This window comes from Dendrobates tinctorius, unplaced genomic scaffold (assembly GCF_039654945.1).
Source record: "Dendrobates tinctorius isolate UK_male_01 unplaced genomic scaffold, ASM3965494v1 ptg000075l, whole genome shotgun sequence".
NCBI classification, from domain to species: Eukaryota; Metazoa; Chordata; class Amphibia; order Anura; family Dendrobatidae; genus Dendrobates; species Dendrobates tinctorius.
Genome location: NW_027361743.1, coordinates 41,093,951 through 41,115,519, shown reverse-complemented (window position 1 = coordinate 41,115,519; position 21,569 = coordinate 41,093,951). Strand labels below are relative to the sequence as shown.

The window sequence follows — 21,569 nt, the reverse complement described above, 5'->3', positions numbered from 1 at the left end:
ACCCTAATTTCAACCCTAACCCTAATTCCAACCCTAACCCTAACCCTTATTCCACCCTCACCCTAATTCCAACCCTAACCCTAACCTTAATTCCACCCTAACCCTAATTCCAACCCTAACCATATTTCCAGCCCTAACCCTAATTTTAACCCTAACCCTAAAGGAAAAATAAAAATAATTTCTTTATTTTATTATTGGTGCCTACCTAAGGGGGGTTTATTTACTTTTTATTTCATTTTGATCACTGTGAGAGTTTATCACAGTGATCAAAATGAATGAATGGAATCTGCAGCGGCAGATTCCGGCGGGTGCACTGGGCATGTGCCAGCCATTTTCCAAGATGGCGGAGCGAATGATCCGGGATCGCGGGACACCGGGAGCGACAGCGGCACTTGGAAGGTACCGGGGGATGGGAGGGGTGATCGGAAGCTGGGGGGAGAGGAGGGAAGGCGGGGGAGCAGATGATGACAGCCACAGCAGATCGCCGCTGTCATTCAGTGGCTGGGGCCGATCACCCCCGTCAGCCGGTGTGTGGGGGGTCTGACTGCTGTCTCCAGCCATGTCCGATGCTACTGCAGCATCTGCCATGGCTGGTTTGTAATATTTCATCAAATTTCATTGATGAAATATTACTATCGCTCTGATTGGCTATTTCACTTTTAACAGCCAATCAGAGCGATCGTAGCCACGTGGGGGCGAAGCCACCCCCATGTGGTAAAGTACAGTGCCCCCTGTATCTGCGGGTCAGGTGACCTTTCTTTGACCCTGGTCACCCGACCTGCAGGGGGGCTTTAAAGTCATGACACAGCTTATCTGTCATTGGTCGGATTGATACTGACTTTCATGACGCATATGCTGTATCACTGGTCGGGAAGGGGTTAAAGGAGAATAATTCTCTAGTAAAATATCCCATGGACCAAGCCATTTGAGAAATATTGAAGTACAGTAGCTCTACATAAATACTATAAGTGCTGTAGTTCAACTTTCTTGCAACTTAGAGGTTTTACTCTGCTTTATGACAAAGTCATGACAAAGTCATGTGCACGTGGCATTAGTTGCCAACCCTCCTGAGATTGGAAGCTAGGGTCGTATTTCTACAGACACTTCACTGATGCCTCCACCTTGCGCCAGTTATTACACTGGTTACCATCCATTACAGAGTACAATATAAACTTCTCTCTTTCACGCACAAAGCTCTCCAGAGTTCTATGCCACCCTATATCTCCTTCCTTATTTCTATCACCCTACCCATGCTACCCATTCTGCAACTGATCAGAGACTAATATGCTCCTTAATCCGATCCTCCCACCTCCGTGTCTAAGACTTCTCTCGTGCTGCACCAGTTTTCTGGAATGCACTATCCTGGACAATCTGAATAATACCACCCCCCCACACACATTTTTAAGTGTGCTTTTAAAATAAATCTCTTTATTCAGACATCAGCTCACCAATCCAATTCTTCCCTGGTCCCTCTTTCTAAAGCCCTTTCTACCTATTGTGTCTCCCTATTTCTTTATAAATTGTAACCTTTTAAACAGGGTCCTCACTCCTCCTGTAGTTGTTGAACTATGTTACTTTTTCATGTCTATATTTTCTGTACATGTCCACACTTAATTGTAAAGTGCTGTGGAATATGTTGGTGCTATAGAAAGAAAATTATTATTAAGTAACCAAAATCTCGGCAAAGCCTCTACAAAGCCTTAGAGAGTATGTATTGTCCAAGAACTTCCTATCTGTTGCAAAATATAGTTGTCGGGACGGTTGCCAAAAGCCTATGTCCTGTTATGTGGTCACATGACACACTCTCAGCCTGGTTTACTGCGCAGGCATTTAGAAGCTGCTGAGGGAAGAGTCGGGGAGGAGTTCGTCACCTTCCTGTGAGGAGCAAAGGAGAAAAAAACAGCCTGAGCAATGTGAGGAGAGGTCTACTTCCTAGGCTGCTCTGCCTTCAGCGTAGGTCCCGCTTCCCTTAATCTTCAATTGGCCAGGAAACTGCCACAGCCTATGCCAGGAGGGCATCTTAAATTTCAATCTTCATAGAGACATAAGTGATAGAGCTGTACAAGGTCTCTTCTGCTACACTCCACGCCTTTAATGGTTCTGCCAGCGTGCGTGCCTCATGTTCTACTGCATCTTCTTCTGTACGCCCTGTGACAGGTAACGGAATCAGGACTTAATCGTCATTAAGCAGTGAACACTATCTCCACAGTGTACCAAACCGTGTAGGCCCATCCTTAGTAGTAATATAACTGAAGGACTGTGTGAATTAATATAGTAACCCAATATATAACTGGAAGTCAGCCGATCACTTTATTTAAGCCAGTAATTGGGAAGATTCCATCTTAAACGTCACGGTGACCATCTCTCTTGCTACCCAAAATTTCAAGCTTGCATGAAAGACTGACACCATTGCTATGGACTATGTATTTTGAAGTGAATATGGGTCGCCCCTCCCAGGGCTGCGGGGGTACTCGGTACCGGGCCGGTATCGGCGGGATGTGTCACAGCAGCGGTGACCCGGACCGTGGCCCTGGGCGTCCAATCAATGGCGGGGAAAGTGGTGGTTTGAATAAATAGTTCGTGACGCCACCTGTGGTGTTCAGCAAGTGAGGTGTCAGGCCGACGCCGCATGCAGATCCTCTGGGACTGATGGTGGGCTGCAGCCAAGATGGTGCAGCTCCCCACAGGCGGAGCTGTAGTCCCAGGGCAGTGTAGATGTCGGGGCAGAGGAGAGGCGCAGGCGGTGTAGAAGCCGGGGCCCAGATGTAGCGGTGCTGGGTGTGTTTGGCGCAAGAATGAATGGAGGACACCAGGGCATGTAATTCCAAAGCTTTACTCAGTCTGTAGTGCCCGCTTCCGTGCCGTGTCCTCCGGGTCAGGGACTCGGTCAACCTCCAGGCAAGATGGAATGCTCCCTTCCAACGCTCCGCCAACATATGTGCCTTTTCTGAACGTCTCCTCTATAGCGCCTGTAAGTGTGAAGATCTCCTAGTACTGAGTTACACTGGAGTTTCTCCTGACAGATGTTCCCAAGAACTCTACTTGTACGGCAGACAGCTGTAGCCTGCTTCGGGGACTCCTTACTCCTGAGTCCCGACTCACTATCAATGTTGCTGTTGTGCCCCCAAGTCTTAGATGGGAGTAGTGCATTTACAGCCTACTACTCCACCGGTGTCTGCTGCAGAACCATTAGTGTCCATACAACCTCGGGGACCGGGCCCCGGCCTTGCGCTTAGAACTTCTAGGCAGGGTTCATTCTCTAACCCACGTCCTCTCTGTTCTCTTTTACTCCTTCGTTCCGTACTTGTCTTTCTTTTCTATGGAAGCTTAGGTTTCAGTTCAATGTCTTTCTCCTTCTTTCCTTTCCCGTGCCAGCTGGCTCAGGTCACTGAGGCAGCTGCAGCACTCCTTCCTCTATCCCTTCTTCCAGGGATCCCCACTCCTCTCTGAGTGGCTTCCTTCCCGACTGACCTCCTGTCAGACTCACCTACTGACTGACTGACCTGTAATCCTAAACCTCCCCGCTCTTTTATATATTCTCAACTCCACCCACCTCCCAGCACGTTTAGTGTTCCAAGCAGGGAACCACCAAAGGTGCTCTGCTACTCTCTAAGCAAGGAGCCGCAATGTGGTTTTGCTGAACTTCTTTATTGTGTGGGGTGCGAGTGTTGGAGCATGGTCAGGAGTTCTCACCTTATCTGGATGGTGGGGTACCACACCTCAGGAGGAGGTGCAGTACCTCTGTGGTGACTGAGCCTCAGGGGCGCCACAAATACAGTAAAGACTCCCTTTTGATTATGTTAATACCCTTGTCAGCATTCATCCTTGAAACTGCGCACACACACACTTAGGGTATGTGCACAAGCTGCGGATCCGCAGCGGATTTGCCTCTGCGGATCCACAGCAGTTCCGCAGGCAGTGTACAGTATAATGTTATCCTATGGGTTTTCAAATCCGCTGTGCACATGCTGCGGATTTTTCCGTGCGGAAAAGCTGCGGTTTTAAATCCGCAGCATATCAATTCTTTCGGCGGACTACGCTGCGGTTTGACACCTATTCCATTGTCCAAGTGGCAAACTGCAGGGAAAAATCGCTGGCCAATCCGCAGGTAAACCGCAGGTCACTTTACCTGCGGTTTTACCTGCGGATCCACATGGAAAAATCCGCTGGTGAATCCGCAGCGTGTGCACATACCCTAAGAGGCTGTAAGGGCTCAGTGTGAGGAACACAGGGCTAGCATGCCACAATGCCGCCTGTGACATTCCTAATTTCTTTATTATTGGCCAGTACTGGCACCTACTGTATAACATCTAGTTCCCCCCTGGGCACTGCAATTGGCTCCAGGAAACAGGTAACGTTATTTGTTGGTTACTCAGATTTCACTCCCAGTAACATGATGAAAAACTTGAGCAAAAAGGCAATATTTATTGTGACAACTTGAGGGCTAGTCAGATTTCTTAATTTTGCCATTCCTCAGATCGATGACAAAGTACTGGAACTTTGCTTTATTATCTTAATACTCAGCAAAGAAAGTATAGTACATTACAGACCACTTAGTAAATACCGAACATCCCTTGCTATAAGTGGATCGACAGTCCTTACCATTTCTCACAATGGTGACTCCAACAGGCTTTGACACAGCTTGCCCTTCCCATAGCTGCTAAACATGCCTGAGATTCGTCTCTTTTTCTGCCACTCAAGCAAAGTACATTAAAAATATAACATTTTTACAAAAAGATGCGTGGAAATCGGACAGTCAGGTGAGATGGCTGTTGTGTATGGGAGACTTAAAGGGACAATTTTGGTCAATTTTTTTCTCACTTAAATGAAGGCTATTGGGGATAAAAATCAGTTTTGAAATTGGGACTCACACATTAAAACATTTAAGACACCAAACAAGAGCCCCAAGATGTGTCTGCTCATGGTAAGGCAAACAAGAACACACAGGTCCCGATTCATCTTTGCCTTTGCACCTGTTTTTTGTCTACTTTTGAGCGTTTTGCATCATTTTTTTGTTTGTACTCAATTTATTATTCTATTTGCACGCTTTCGATGTCTATTTTATATGTGCTCGCTTGTTTTTTTTTGTTCGCCATTGTGGGTGGAGTTTAGTGATTCAATTGCGACTTTATAAAAAGTTTAAAATTTGGCGCAACTCTACTTCCACTTTCCTCCCCCTGATTTATTTCATAAACATCTTTTAAAAGGTGCATGTTTTGCAATGTTTTGAAAAAGATGTGACATTTTGTTTAAAAATGTTTACTGACAAGGTGAAGCTCAGTTCTGACTTTGTGCCAAATTCATGAACCATGTGCACCATTTTGATTAATTTGGTGCAATAAACATTCTCAAATTGCACAATCCAAAAGAGGAATCTGTCCCTTGGTTTTGCCACCTAATCTGAAAACAGCATAAATTAGAGACAAAAACCCTGATTCCTGTGATGTGTCACTTACTAGACTGCTTTTTGTAGTTTTGATAAACTTCTACTGATGGAATTGCGATTTTAATCACTAGAAGACTAGTAACCCTGCTTCCGTATATTCCACTATATTCATGAGCCCTGTATAACCCCACCTCCTCCACTGACTGTCAGCTTTGTGCACAGTGTACACAGAAAATCGTCGGTGGTGTAGGTGTGATTATAAAGAGGTCAGAATTCAGGGAACTGAAAGATTTGCAACAGAGGAAACAGCGTTTTTATCAAAGCTACAGCAATCATCCCAGTTAGTGAGATATCTCTGGATTTGTGGTCGCTTCTTCTCCATCATGCTACTTTCAGATGGGGCAGCTCAAACCTGGTGACAGATTCCCTTTAAAGTGCCTAACAAAAAAGAGTCCAGAGTCCATCATAATGTCACTGTGTGGAGTCAGTACCTCATGCGTATCACCAAGCACAAGTTGGCTTCCTCAGGGGTACTTTGTGCCTGATGATACACAAGCACCCTCTGAGGAAACCATCTGTGTTTGGTGATATGTGTGGGTACCCCAAAGGAGTCCATCCTGTGTTTGGCGATACGTGTGATGCGTGGGTCCCCCTCAGGAAGCCATCTTGCGTGGCACACACGTGAGATTTTGTAATATTCTATTTATAGAATCATAGAATCGTAGAGTTGGAAGGAACCTCCTGGGCCATCTGGTCCAACCCCCTGCTCAAAGCAGGATTCGCTAAATCATCCCAGTCAGATGTCTGTCCAGCCTCTGTTTGAAGACTTCCATTGAAGGAGAACTCACCACTTCTCGTGGCAGCTTGTTCCACTCATTGATCACTCTAACTGTCAAAAAGTTTTTTCTAATATCTAATCTGTGTCTCCTCCCATTCAGTTTCATCACATTGATTCTAGTCTTTCCTTGTGCAAATGAGAATAAAGTTGATCCTTCTACAATGTGACAGCCCTTTAGATATTTGTAGACAGCTATTAAGTCTCCTCTCAGTCTTCTCTTTTGCAAACTAAACATTCCCAAATCCTGCAACCTTTCCTCATAAGACAGGGTTTTCAGACCGGTCACCATTCTGGTCGCTCTTTTCTGAACTTGCTCCAGTTTGTTGATGTCTTTTTTAAAATGTGGTGCCCAAAACTGGACACAATATTCCAGATGAGGTTTGACCAAAGAGGAGTAGAGGGAAATAATGACTTCACGTGATCTAGACTGTATGCTTCTGTTAATACATCCTAGAATTGAATTTGCCTTTTTTGCTGCTGCATCACACTGTTGACTCATATTCAGTCTGTGATCTATTAGTATACCCAAGTCTTTTTCACATGTGCTGTTGCTTAGCCCTATTCCTCCCATTCTGTATATGCTTTTTTAATTTTTATTGCCCAGATGTAGTACTTTGCATTTTTCCCTGTTAAAAACCATTCTGTTAGTTGCTGCCCACTGCTCCAGTTTATTTATATCTCTTTGAATCCTCTCTCTTCTCTAGTTTTAGCTATCCCTCCTAGCTTTGTGTCATCAGCAAATTTAATCAGTTTACCCTCAATTCCTTAATCTAAATCGTTGATAAAGATGTTGAAAAATACAGGGCCCAGGACAGAGCCCTGTGGTACCCCACTTGAGACATTCTTCCAACTGGATCTGCAGCCATTTACGACCACTCTTTGGGTCCGATCACTAAGCCAGTTATGAATTCACCTAACAGTTGCCTTGTCCATTCCATACTTAGTCATTTTTTCAATAAGGATTGTATGTGCACTTAAATCAACACTCTGATGCACTTGATACCATATTTGTACACTTAATGAATGTATTATCTTTTTATTAGTTACTAATTATATTATTATGTTTTATTCCTATTATTCTATTTTTTGTGTAGTGCTATTCTCATGTGTTTACTGTGATTTTCATATTTTTTTTTATTTATTTGATGTATAAGAAGGATAGGTTGTTCATCATACGTGTTCCACACAGGGTGCGGCGGACATTTGTTGTATCAGGGGCAGAGATTTTGCGATTCTTGCTTTGTTGTTTCACACTGCTTTTTTGTTGTTGTTTTTTTCTTTATAAGTAAAGCATAAGCTTTCCGGTATTTTGATCTGCAGCCTGCGATGTGTTTGTTATTGCTGAAAGTAAGTTCATCATTATAAACCAGTCTTCAACAGGAGAACTTACTCTTATTTGCATCATTTGCTGTAAATCTTGACATTTGAAGTTCAGATGGTCATACGTTTCTTTTTACATTATTCATTCATATGACATATGATTTTTATGCTTGAAAAGAAAAATCACTGCAAATTTTTCAGTCTTAGGCCTCTCTCTCTCTCTCTCTCTCCTTTTCCAGGCTGCGATTCCTTTAAAATTCTTCATTTTGCGGATCCGTCAAAAAAACGGATGGGTGTCATCAGTTCTAAAACGGATCCAGCATCCGTCCTTTTGGCGGATTTTGACTGATGCAAAAAACTGAAGTGTGAAAGAGGCCTTACTAGTTTACATCTCAGCAATGACATAATACATTTCTTAGAGAGCATTATTTATCTGAGATGTCAAATTGTTATCTCCTTTGACAAGTGCAGGCTAGAATTGAGATTTGAAAAAATCAAAAATGTAAATCAAGTTGCAACTGATCTTCCAGTGTGTCTAGCCTTGGCAGTATAACGCAACCAGGCTAAGTGTATACTGTCTATCAGCCCTTGGAATTTGTAACCTGAAACACGCAGTATAAATCTGCTGGGATGACTTTCACCGAGGTTGTCTCCATCGTGACTGACAGGTGCATTCATTGAGGCAAGCAACTGAGATTGCAGAACAATAAGAACTGCTGAAGTAGCTGAGGCTAACTGGTGCCTCCAGCAAGTCATGGATATAACTTCACATTCAGAACTACCTGTGATGTCATGTCTGTAACAGAATATAATTTATTCCTCCTAATTTAATTTGACGATACGAAGGAATATTTCAGCAGTCACAAGGAAAGCATTAAAACCTGAATGTATGTAATAAAAATTAACGTTATCGAGTGAAATTCTCAGGGTATGTGTACATAACATCTTTTTCAGGAGGATTCCGCATGGAAAATACCTGGAAAAGCCCAAAAAATAAATATAAGGCGCACCATGAAAAAAGTATTTTGTTTCTTTTTTAACCGCTTCAGGGTTTGGAAATTGTGAAGTGGTTATAATAAGTGACGTTTTCATTCTTCAGGTGGATTTGTTTGGATGCCAGTCACTCTTTACTGTCGAAACAACAAGAAAAAAATGCTGGCGGCTGAACTGCCACATAAAGCTACAGCAAAACCGCCAGTGAAGCCTAACCTAACCACTGGTGTTTTAAAGATGTTGTGTGCACATATCCTAAATGTTAGGCAGATGTGAACCTTGAGGCCTGCGGGCCGAATCTGGCCTGCCACATCATTTTATGTGGCCCGTGAGGTCAGGACACAGAAAGACCGTCACTCCACTTTCTCCATACGGAGAGCCGATCGGAGCAGCGTGGAAGTGTGTGCTGGAGCTCAAAATCTAAGATTGCACTTGCCCGCTATGCTGGTGCCATCTTCTCTACTGAGTGCTGGCTACGTCGACACATTCAGTGCTTAGCAGAGGTGGTGATTGTCGGGGGTGAGTGGTTTTCTAAGCTGGACTTTAGGGGACCTATTATCTCATTCGTATTAAGTAGGGGGATGAGTGGAAGACTGCATTTAACCCCTTTGCGACCTCCTCTGTACTAGTATTGCACAAGTCACTTCCCTCCCCTTTGATGTGGGCTCCGGCAGTAAGCCCACATTTTTCTCGGTACATGTCAGCTGTTTTGAATAGCTGGCATGTGCTCGGAATCGCGATCCACCCGCGGCTATTAACTCATTAAATGCCGCTGTCAAACTCTGGACAGCGGCATTAAACTCTCGTTTCTGGCCATAGGGCTGGAATTTCGCCCACCGGTGACCCCGTCACATGATCGCGGGTCACCGGTGGGTTGGTATGACAACCAGATCTTTATGGTTGTCAGTGCCGGATTGCTATGAGCGCCACCCGGTGGTCAGCGCTCATAGCAAGTCAGCAATTCTATAACATACAGGTGATCTGATCATCGCCTGTATGTAGAAGAGCTGATTGGGTTATGGCAGCTTCTAGTCTCTCAAAGAGACTATTGAAGCATGCCAAAAGTAAAAAAAAAAATATAAAAGTTTAAATCACCCCCTTTCGCCCCATTCAAAATAAAACAATAAGAAAAAATCAAACATACACTTATTTTGTAACGCTGTGTTCAGAATCGCTCGATCTATCAAAAGAAAAAGAGGATTAACCTGATCTCTAAATGCTGTAGATAAACCCCTGATGTCAATGCCGGAAGCTGATAGTCAAAAAAAAAAGGTTGACAGATTCCCTTTAAGTGTGACAAACATGACAAACAATAAAAAAATCAGGAAGGGGACAAACACTTTTTTTACACAACTGTGTATTTATATATATATATATATATATATATACAGTACAGACCAAAAGTTTGGACACATCTTCTCATTCTCATTCAAAGAGTTTTCTTTATTTTCATGACTATGATATGAAAATTGTAGATTCACTCTGAAGGCATCAAAACTATGAATTAACACATGTGGAGTTATATAATTAACAAAAAGTGTGAAACAACTGAAAATATGTCTTATATTCTAGGTTCTTCAAAGTAGCCACCTTTTGCTTTGATTACTGCTTTGCACACTCTTGGCATTCTCTTGATAAGCTTCAAGAGATTGTCACCGGAAATGGTCTTCCGACAGTCTTGAAGGAGTTCCCAGAGATGCTTAGCACTTGTTGGCCCTTTTGCCTTCACTCTGCGGTCCAGCTCACCCCAAACCATCTCGATTGGGTTCAGGCCTATTGACTGTGGAGGCCAGGTCATCTGGCGTAGCACCCCATCACTCTCCTTCTTGGTCAAATAGCCCTTACACAGCCTGGAGGTGTGTTTGGGGTCATTGTCCTGTTGAAAAATAAATGATGGTCCAACTAAATGCAAACCGGATGGAATAGCATGCCGCTGCAAGATGCTGTGGTAGCCATGCTAGTTCAGTATGCCTTCAATTTAGCATTTTTATAAGGTGTGTTCAAACTTTTGGTCTGTACTGTATGTATACCTATATACATGTGTTTGTATGTATAAATATATATACACACACATCGTATTTTTAGAGTATAAGACGCATTTTGTACAAGAAAAACTTGTTAAAAAGTTGTGCGCCTCATAGTCCGGAGGCAGCTTCCTGTGACGAGTAAGAACACTGACCCCACATTCTTCCTGATCACAAAGAGAGCTGCTGTCTCTCCTCTTGTCTGATACTGATCTATGTCATCGGTTCAGAGCAGGAGAGCAAGCTACAGGGACCTGAACGGAGGCTGCACAAACTGAGCAGCTGCAGGACCTTCTCCACCAGTAATTCCAGGACCTATCAGGCCATGTGACTGATCACATGACTTGATAGGTTCTTGAGTTAATCAAGTGAAAGGTCCTACAAATGCTATGCTGCTGGAGGCTCCAGACAGATCCTGATCAGGAACTGCAGGATGTGGTAGTGTGAGTGTGTGTATGTCCATATGTGCACATATGTGCATGTAGCAGACTTGTGTATGTCTATGTGCATGTAGAAGAGCTGTGTATGTGGGTGGCCCTACCAGGGCTGTGGGGTACTCGGTACCGGGCCCGATGAACTTCAATGGGAGATGTCACGGCAGCTGGGACCCGGCCCGTGGCCCTGGGCGCCCATTGTAAAAAGGGGAAAGTTTATAAGTGATTCGTGACACCACCTGTGGTGTTCGGCAAGGAAGATGTAAGCCGACGCTGCAGACAGATCCTCTGGGACAGATGGTGTGGTGCAGCAATGATGTTATAGCCCTCCACAGGCAGGGCTGTAGTCCCAGGGCAGAGTAGGTGAAGTGACACTTAGATGGTGTAGTGTCGGGCGCAAGGGATGTAGCAGTGGTGAGTGGATTGGCGCAGGAATAAGTGGAGGACATCAGGGCATGTAGTTCCAAAGCTTTACTCACAGTCTGCTGTGCACACAGGTGCCCGCCTCGGTGCTGTGTCCTCCAGGTAAGAAGCTCAGCCAACTTCCAGGCAAGATGAAGTACTCCCTTCCAACACTCCGCCAACATATGTGCCTTTTCTGAACGTCTCCTAGCGCCTTTGAGTGAAGTACTCACAGTACTGAGTTACACTGGAGTTCCTCCTGTCAGATGTTCCTATGAACTCTACTTGTACGGCAGACAGCTGTAGCCTGCTTCGGGGACTCCTTACTACTTAGTCCCGGCTCACTATCGTTGCTGTTGTGCCCCCAAGTCTTGGGTGGGAATAAAGTGGTCACTACTTCTATTCCTCCGGTGTCTGCTGCAGGACCATTAGTCCATTAGTATCCATACAACCTCAGGGACCGGACCCCGGCCTTGCGCTTAGAACTTGGGAAGGGTTCTCTCTTCCAACCCTGATCCTTAGTCCTCCTATTCTCCTTACGTTCCATACTAATCCTTCTTTCCAATGGAGAATCAAGCTTCCTTTCTCTGTCTCTTTCCTGTGCCAGCAGACCCAGATCACTGTGGCCTGCTGCAGCACTTCCTTCTTCCTTCCCTTTCCCGGGGATCTTCTCTTTCTCACTCTCTGTCCTTCTACATCCTCACTCACTTACTGAATGAAAGACTGACTGACTGACTCAACTCTTCCCGCTCTTTTATGTGAACTAAACTCCACCCACCTCCCAGCATGTTTCTTGTTCCAAGCAGGGAGCCACCAAGGTGTGCTATACTACACTCCAAGCAGGGAGCCGCCAAAGGTGCTTTGCTACACTACGTAGTGGTGTGGGGTGCAGGTGTTGGAGTGTGGTCAGGTGTCTCCACCTTACCTGGATAGTGGGGTACCACACCTCAGGAGGAGGTGCAGGACCTCTGTGGCGACTGAACCCTCAGGGGCGGCACATATGTCTATATTGGCAAGTATCAAAGTTGTGTATGTCTAAATGGGCTTGTAGCAGAGCTGGGCATGTCTATATGTATATCTATATGGGTATGTAACAGAGCTGTGTATGTCTGGGCAAGTATCAGAGCTGTGTATATCTATATGGGCAAGTATCAGAGCTGTGTATATCTATATGGGCATGTAGCAGAGCTGTGCATGTCTATTCGGGCATGTAACAGAGCTGTGTATATCTGCAATCCATCCCCTTGGACGAAGCTGTGGCGAAACGCGCGTCGGGGTTATCACCACGCCAGGTTGTATGCTTCCTCTCTGTGCTTTATATTTTATGTACTCTGCTCTCAGTGTGGGGACCATATGGTGACTGTTTTCATGGTATGCCCGACTCCAAGTGAGGGCATATACTGCTCACACTAGTCTAGTTGAGACTCTTTATTGATCATATTGCTGGCTTGGCTGCCTACTTTATTAGGGAATGCCCTTATATGCACCCTGCCTACTTTTAGGCTAATTATGCTTGACCGTTTTAGTGTGGGCAGCAGGCCAGCTAACATGGTGTGGGAAAATATACCATTCTTTAGGACAGTCACACTATGAGTACCATATATACTTGCATATTAATCATACCTTCACTATGAGCAATGCACACTGAGGATTTAGTATGTACTATGCTGGTGATGCTTTATGTTGTATGTACAATTACTATTTAGGCACTTGCAGTTTTGATCTTCCGGCTTTGTACATTCCTTTATATAGGACTTATTTTGCATATTTCCTTGTCTGGTGTAAGGATTGAAATCTCCTTTTATATGTTTTTATTGTTGTATACACTGGTTTAATAAAGTTGTAATTTTATGGCTGAACGTCTTCGTCTAGTTTGATATATTTGAGTTTGAAGTGCCATTACTAGTAGGCCTTCCTTTTTTTGGATACAAACTTACAGGGAAACAGTGAGTCAGGACAGCCAGAGGGAATAAACAGAAACGGGGCAAGTTAGGGATCACAGCAGGACAAATCAGGATATACCACAGTCAGATACACACGCCGAAGGAAAAACTATAGCTGACACCACCTGCAGGATGCAGCAGAGCTAAATAGCAAACCTCAAACTAGACTGAGGCTGAGAAACGTTAACCCCTGAAATGACCAGACCAGGAACATGGAAAGACAGGACTCAAAACCCGGTCTGGATCATGACAGTGGGGCTGAGAGGGTGATATACTACATCATGGGGTTGTACAAAAAGAGGTTGAGAAGAGTTGAGCTGTTTGTTGTGAACATGTGAAGCTGCAAACGCTACACTGTTGATGCATATTACTAAAGATAATCCTCTGCCACATGCATCAAGAGCCCATCATTTGCAATTTCAAATCACTGATATGTCAAAGCAGACAACAAGCATAAAATGTGCACTGCCTAAAATTAGAAGCTCTATTGTAGAGGATTGCAAGAGAGTTGAGCTCTAAGAGAAACCAGCTAAAAATTATGCAAAATCACACAGACAGCTATAGTAATGTAGTTTGATGAAAGGTAGAGCCAGTCAGGAACACAAGATGGGGAGGAGAAGTCCATGGCACTGAGGAAAAGCAAGTTATTCTGGAAAATGTAGTTTTAGCAGCTAAGAAAAGGACCATTAATTCATCTATGTGAAGATGGTTGCACAAAAAGGCAAATAGAAATGAAAAAAGACAAATCAGCAATAAAGAAAAGTTATGTTGTGCTTAGTCTGTATAATAGCAATAAGTATGCATTTACTATATGATTTTGTTTTTAATTACGTGATTGTGGGAATAAAACTTTAATAAAAAAAAGAAACCATGTAACATTTTGAATAAATATTTTTGTTAAGACAAAATTAATAATAGATATACTTTCATTAAAGAAACACTCCCATGAAGATTTATTTTGCTAAATCTGTGTCTATATTCATGTAGTGTAGTGTGAGTGTGTTAATATACTTGGGTCGCCTTCTCACACCCAGGGCAGCGGGGTACTCGGTACCGGGCCAGTGTCAAGGTGGGAATGTGTCACAGCAGCAGTGACCCGGTCCGTGGCCCTGGGTGCCCAATATCAGTGGCGGTGATGTTAATGGTGTAATAGTTTATTTGGATAGTTCCTGACGCCACCCGTGGTGTTTGGCAAGTAAGATGCTGAGCCAACGCTGCATGCAGATCCGCTGGGACTGATGGTGTGGTGCAGCAAAGATGGTGTAGCTCCCCACAGGTGGAGCTGTAGTCCCAGGGCAGTGTAAGTGCAATGGATGAGGAGAGGCGCAGAATGGTATAGATGTTGTTACCCAGGTGTAGCGGTGCTGGAATAACTGGAGGACACCAGGGTGTGCGGTTCCAAGGCTTTACTCACTGTTTGCAGTTCACACACACGCCTGCCTCCATACTGTGTTCTCCAGGTCAGGGCTCCAGCCAACCTCCAGGCCAGATAGGGTTCTCCCTTCCACACTCCGCCAATATGTAACTTCACTGAATGACTCCTCCAATGCGCCCTTAGGTGCGAAGCACTCCAGTACTTAGTTACCCTGGAATGCCTCTCTCTAGGTGTTCCTAGTCTCTACTTGTATGACAGACAGCTGTAGCCTGCTTCGGGGACTACTCACTGCGTCCTGGCTCTCTATTCAGTTGCTGTTGTGTCCCAAGTCTATGATGGGAGCAAGGCGTTAGTGGCTCACTACTCCTCCAGTGTCTGTTGCTGGACATAATGATCCAATTAACCTCGGGGAACGGGCCCTGGCCTTTGTGCTCTGGACTTGAAGGGTTCTCTCTCTTTCTCAACCTGCTTGCCACCGTCCTTCTATTCTCCTTCGTTCCGATCTGTTCTATCTCTCTTATGGAAGGTTAGGTTATCAATCTTATCAGTCTCTTTCTCTGGTCTTTCTCGTGCCAGCAGCCCAGATCACTGGGACCTGCTGCAGCACGTCCTTCAGACACCCATGTTCTCTCTTCTCTCTCCAACTAACCAACAACCCCTAACTCTCACTCTTCCCACTCTTTTATATCATCTCACTCCACCCGCCTCCCAGCACATCTCGTGTTACGAAGCAGGGTTCCACGAGGGGTGCTCTGCTAACCCCCAGCCTGAAGCTATTAGGTGGCCCCACTGAACTATCCAGTGTGTGGAATGCAGGTGTGGAGTGTGGTCAGGAGTTCCCACCTTACCTGGATGGTGGGGCACTACACCTTAGGAGAAGGTGCAGTACTTCTGTGGCGACTGAAGCTTCAGGGGTGCCACATACTCACCTACTGCTGCCTTTTCTGGTGTCCAGCACCATTCTGCTCTTTTTCTCAGTGATGACATCGTTATTTAGCCTATCCAGCTCACTGTATGTTCTATGCGTGAGCCAGGAAGTCTCTTTTACAATGAAAGCTTATGGAGCCACGTATGAACACTCTCTAGACTTTCAATGTAAAAGACACTTCCAGGTCACGCAGAACGCAGTGTGAGCCAGAGAGCATGAAGAGCAGTTATGTCACTCAGAAGAGTAGTGGAATGGCACTGGTGAAGGCAAGGGTAGGTGTGTATATGAACCCTTTAAGGACCAGTGGTAGTTCCGTTTTTGGATTTCCATTTTCTGCTCCCTTTCTTCCCAGAGCCATAACGTTGTTATTTTTCCATCAATATGACCATATGAGTGGATTTTTTTGCAGGACGAGTTGTACTTTTGAACGGCACTGATTTTACCATATTGTGTACTGGAAAACGGGGAAAAAATTCCAAGTGCGGTAAAATTGAAAAAAAAGTGCAATTCCACACTTGTTTTTTCTTTCCCATCTTCACTAAATGCTAAAACTGACCATCCAATATGATTCTCCAGGTCATTATGAGTTCGTAGACACCAAACATGTGTAGGTTCTTTTTTATTTAAGTGGTGAAAAATCCAAAGTTTGTCCAAAAGTGTCATCATTTTCCAGGACATGTATCGTCTCCACTTTTCGGGATCTGGGGCTCGTGAGGGCTTATTATTTGCTTGCAGATCTGACGTTTTGGTGTAGATACGATCTTTTGCTCGCCTGTTATTGCATTTTATTGCAATGTTGCAGCAGCCAAAAAAATGTAATTCTGACAGTTTGATTTTTTTCCTCATTTACCAGATTAACTATTTTTTTATATTGATAGATCTGGCTATTCTGAACGTGGCGATGTCAAATATGTGTTTTTTTTTAATAGTTTTATTTTGAATGGGGCAAATGGGAGTGATTTGAACTGTTATATTTTTTTATATTTTTAAAAACTTTTTTTTACTCTTTACTTGCTTGAATAGTCTCCATGGGAGACTTGAAGCTGCGATCATCCGATCACTTGTTCCACACTTCAGCCATGCTGTGTGTAGCTGAAATGCTCACCTACTATGAGAGCTGACCTCTGGGCGCCGCTAATAGCAATCCGGCAATGACAACCACAAGGGTCTGCTGCAGACCCCGGGTTGTCATGCCAACCCCTTCGGCGACCTGCAGTCATGTGACATGGGTGCTGATGGGCAGGATTAGTGACACGCTTCCTGCGCGTGCATGTTAAATGCCGCTGTCAGAGATTGACAGCGGCATTTAACATTTTAACAGCCGCGGGTGGATCGCGATTTTGGATGGATATGCGATGGATATGCGGCTATACAAATCCTACACACCCCAGCTAAAATGGCAGATTTTTGTCATGTGAAAAAATCATAGCAAAAAGAATCATTTCAAAACTTTTTCCTCCTTTAATGTCACCCATGGTCTTTAAAAATCCAATGAGAAATAAACTAAATTCATTTTGAGAGAGAATAGAAAAATAATATGCTAAAATAATGTGGTTGCATAGGAGTGAACATCCTCTTATAATCTGGATTGTGCTTGTGTTCAGAATTTTTCAACTAGTACACTGCTGCTATTATTTACAGTGATTCTGATTAACCCAATATAAACTTTCGCTGTACTAAGATTTTCACAACACTTTCTTAGTTGCATTTACAAGTCATGGTCCATTAACAGCTTACAACACAGCAATAGGATCTCATTGTTGAACGTTATCAATCAGAAAGGGACAAAAAAAATTCCCAAGACATTAGATCAGGGCTGCCACTAAGAATTTTAGGGCCAAATTTTCAATGCCCCCTTGAGAGTCCGCCCAGGCTCCACCCCAGCCTCGCCTCCATGTCCACAGTTCCACCGCCCTCTCTTGGAAAAACTCCACTTCTGCACCACATTCTCACCAATCACACATTTGCAGTTCCCATCACCACATACATAACCAGAAGCTTTTGTTTTGGCCAAAAGATTTTTTAATCCGCCACTATGACAAGGTAGACTCTTTTGGCCGGGGTCTACTCTACTGTAACTTACTAAACATTGGTTAAAGTATCCAATACAATTAAGGTATATTGTTATTTTTTTTTCAATTTTTAAAATGACCAATAATAAATATCACAAACAAGGAACAAATATCGCCACACCATGACCATGTGATAACAATCTCCTGTAATCTTCATATGCCTGGCCTGTGGGATAGGGTGGCAAGATGGAAGCCTTTTCTTATGAAGAAAAGCATTCAAGCCCAGCTATGATTTGCCAAAACCTACATCAAGTCTGCCAAAATCATGTGGGAAAATATGTTATAGTTTGATGGGACCATGGTTTGAACTTTTTGGCCATAATTCCAAAACGAAAGTTTTGAACAAAGACAACACAGTACATCCCCGGAAGAACACTATACCTACAGTGAAACATAGTGGAGTCAGCATTACAGTTTGGGGCTGTTTTCCACCAACTGGAACTGAGGCTGTAGTCAAGGTGGAGGGAATTATGAGCGGTTCTGAATATTAGTCAATCTTGCTACAAAATATTCAGTCCTTTGCTAAAAACTGAAGCTAAAGAGGAATTTCACCTTTCAGCAAGAGAACCTTAAGCATACATCCAAATCAGCAAAAGTATGTCTGTGCCAGAAGAAGGTCAGAGGAGTGCACATTTGTGCAACCACTTTCTTTAGTTCTTTATTTTTCTCTTTCCACCCCAAAAGATTTCAGTTTAATTTTTAATCGGATTGTACATATTATATATTAAAGATGGAAAACGTTCTAAAATTTTCTTCTTTGTCAGATTTCTTTACATGACAAAAACCTGGCATTTTAACAAGGGTGAGTAGACTTTTATATTCACTGTATGGAGTAGTGAATATAAAAAGCTAATATATACAGTGGCATATAAAAGTTTTGGCACTCCTGCTCAAAATTACTCTTATTGTGAACTGTTAAGTAATGATAAATATCTAAAAGGCCTAGAGTTAAAGATGACACATTTTCCTTTGCATTTTTGCTAAAAATGCATATATATTTTTATCTTTTAAATTTTAAAAATTGCAAAAAAAAAAAAATGGGCTGATGCAAATGTTTGGGTATCTTGCATGGTTAGTACCTAAAGCACTAGAAAAATGGAGTAAACATAAACCACCAATGAAATAAAAAAAATTATTGAAAAAAATCATAAAATCAGTTACCAATAGTTACAAATTTGTCAAATAAAGTGGAGTTAAGAATGAAGAGGAACAAATGGATCTCAAATATATCAAACAGCACTCAATGTGCAAAACACCTATACAGACAGTTTCTAAACACCATATGTAGTAATAAAGCACCGGTGACTGTAAACAAAAGGTGAAAAAGAGAGGAAAGGCTATACCCAAGGTAGAGGAGAATCAAGATGACCCGCCAGCACAGCCCCGACGTGCGTTTTGCGTGTGGCTTCCCCTTCAGAAAACTTTTGCATCTGCCCATTTTCCATTTTGTAATTTTTAAACTGTAAAAGATGAAGATTTTTTTTTGCTAAAAATACACAGGAAATGTGTCCTCTTTAACTTTAGGCCATTTAGATATAATTTCATCATCAACTTGCTTAACTGTTCACATATTCAAAACAGTAATTTTGATGAAGGGTGCCCAAACTGTTACATGTCACTGAATGTACTGTATATTAGCTTGGCAGCTGCAAAAATACAGCATGGTGTCACAAACAGTGATATCAAAAAATATGTTATGGTAGGGAAAGAAACCAGGTGATGATGTGGTAAGAGGAGACTTCACACCTACTCCATACAGACAATCCAATGTGTGAGCTACCAAATTAGACAACAGAGAGTTCCTTTAAAATAAAGTATAAGCCGCTGAGATAATGGTCCCATTCTGAATAAGGAGAGGCTGTACCAAGGCCTTCAGGAGTCATTAAGAATGGTATGGACTATGTTGTGTTTTCAGGTTTTTTCAAGTTAGCTCTGAGCCTGTGTGTTAGGAGTGGCGGAAGGCACTAAAAAAAAAAAATAATTAAAGTGCCTTCGCCACTCGGGGTCCACCTTGCGGCAAGTGATATAACCGCTGCTAGAGAGGCAGAGCACTGTGGCGTTATTTTGCACAGGGTTAACTGCACCCAGAGTGCACTGAAGCAAGCTCTGTTGAGGACACAGAGCTGCAAACTTAAAGCACACAAAAACGCTGTGTCTGTTTAAGTCACAGAACAACAGCGATAAAGACACGGTATTACAGGGTCACAGGAGTAGCCTTAACTCTCAGAACTACTCTGAACTAGACCTACCGTGAAAAGAGGTGCGAGGCGTTGCAACTGCAAACGCTCGAGAAACTGCAATCGCAGCGCGGTGTGAACGGAGCCAAAGAGGAGACACCGCAATATCGCTGGCGCGATGCAGGACGCTAGCTGCTGAGACAGGAATAACTGGAGCACGCTGGCGGCTGCCCAATCACTCACACAATCGTAATGTCAGAGGGAAGGGGTTTCTTAATAAGTCAGTCACCAGTCCAAGCATCCATCACCAAACATACAGCAGCAGTATGAAATACTAGCGCATGGCATAACGGCCATGCGCACTTTTTATAGCGTACAGGACCTGCCAGAAATCTCCAGAGCCCTGAGCTAAGCCAATGGAATCAGGAGCAGGACCTGAGCACCTGACTCCTGAACTCCAATGGGAGCTCGTCCCATGGGCATGCTCAGAAGTTGGGAAAAAAGGACTTAGCCTCTGGAGACAAATGTGAGAATCTGGATTCCCACATAGGCAGAATAGAACCCAGATTCCTAACACTGTGTTTGCACAGTTTACTGAAATGTATAGTTAGTAGCCAGAGAGACCAGGAGTTATTTTCCAACGTGATGTACTTGCTATCTATAAAGATAATAAAAGTGGTTGTGCAATGATTTGAGACTAATCCACTGTGTTGGAGGGAAAGTCCTTCTGGTATCAATCTCAGAAAATGGTTAAACTGACCTCCAGATTGTCACAATATAATTGCACATAATAATAATAATAATAATAATCTTTATTTATATAGCGCCAACATATTCCGCAGCGCTTTACAGTTTAACAGTTTCAAAACACAAGTCATAAGTAACAACGCTAACAATACAATAATTAAAGCAAAATAAGACGAAATAAGACGACCCTGCTCGTGAGAGCGTACAATCTACAATGAGGTGAGGGAGATACAGAGTACAGGTGTGTATTTACAATGGTGTATTTACAATGAAGGTCCAGCCATCTTGCAGGAGTGACGGATGGATGGAGATAGTGAATGGGCTACGCACGCACACTTACACAGAGAATGACTTTGATTAGTGAATGTGATAGGCCGCTCTGAACAGGTGTGTTTTGAGGGAGCGCCTAAAACTATGCAAATTGTGGATAGTCCTGATTTCTTGGGGTAGAGCATTCCAGAGGATAGGAGCAGCACGGGAGAAGTCTTGGAGTCGGGAGTGGGAGGTACGGATTAGTGCAGAGGTTAGTCGAAAGTCGTTTGCAGAGCGCAGCGATCGGCTAGGCCGATAGACAGAAATGAGAGAAGAGATGTAAGGGGGTGCCGCACTGTGGAGAGCTTTGTGGGTGAGAACAAGTACTTTGAATTGGATCCTATAATGAATGGGCAGCCAATGTAAGGACTGGCGAAGAGCGGACGCGTCCGAGTACCGATTACCCAGATGGACGATCCTGGCTGCTGCATTGAGTATGGACTGGAGAGGGGATAGTCGAGTGACGGGGAGGCCAATTAATAGAGCGTTGCAGTAATCCAGGCGAGAGTGGATCAATGCAACAGTGAGGGTTTTTGTTGTTTCCATAGTGAGAAAAGGGCGGATTCTAGAGATGTTCTTTAGGTGTAAGCGGCAAGAGCGGGCAAGGGATTGTATATG

The 21,569-nt window shown here is 43.6% G+C and overlaps 1 protein-coding gene across 1 annotated transcript in view; it reads left to right on the top strand.

Moving 5' to 3' along the window:
- The window catches only part of LOC141096595 (uncharacterized), a 91,581-nt gene that overhangs the window by 35,898 nt on the left and 34,114 nt on the right, over window positions 1-21,569 (top strand). The window lies entirely within an intron of this gene.